The following is a 725-nucleotide window of genomic DNA, read 5'->3' on the forward strand; positions in this document are numbered from 1 at the left end:
CAGCACTGGACGCGGGAAGCCCTAGGACGATCTCCTTCCTATCCAAAAGTGTAGGCATCAACTCCGTCGCCTTCTCCTCCTTAGAAGCTTGGACTGGTGTGGTCGAAGAGCCCGAGGGTTGAGCCGAGACCTGCGGCACTTGAACAGGAATCATGGCCGATTCTGCGAGGGGCGTGGCATCACCAAGGGACTTTTTTCCTCCAGCCGAGGTCGACATCGCAGGTGAACAAAGGATAGCTGGCACCTCAGGCTGAATCCGACCCCCTTCCTTCTCGGCACTGCGTCTGGACAGTCTCTCTTTGAAAGAAAGAAACCCGGCGAGGAAGGTTGGAGTAGCTTCATGCATGGCCGGAGTCGGAAGTGCCGAGTTGGCCTCACCCATCTCGACGTCGGAGCTTTTCTTTTCACTTGTGGAGGAAGACATTCTTGATAGGTAGTTTGAAGAAAAGAGAATGTGAAAGAAAGAGATGTGTGAAGAATGAGGAGTGGTGAGTTACTACTTATAAGGATATGAGGGTGACGTGGATTTCCGCAATAAAGATTCTTAGCCAAAGATTTTGATTTCTAATTCACATCATTCGCCCGCAAAATCGTCTCCGAGTCTTACGGGCTGGGGGGCTAACTGTTGGGGTCAAAAACAGTTATTTCGAAATCAACGGCTATGATTATTTCTTATTCACGGATTTCTCGCAAAACATTCACTGAAAGAAAGATCGGAAGTGAAC

The sequence above is a fragment of the Brassica oleracea genome, chromosome C9 (genome assembly GCF_000695525.1).
Source record: "Brassica oleracea var. oleracea cultivar TO1000 chromosome C9, BOL, whole genome shotgun sequence".
NCBI classification, from domain to species: Eukaryota; Viridiplantae; Streptophyta; class Magnoliopsida; order Brassicales; family Brassicaceae; genus Brassica; species Brassica oleracea.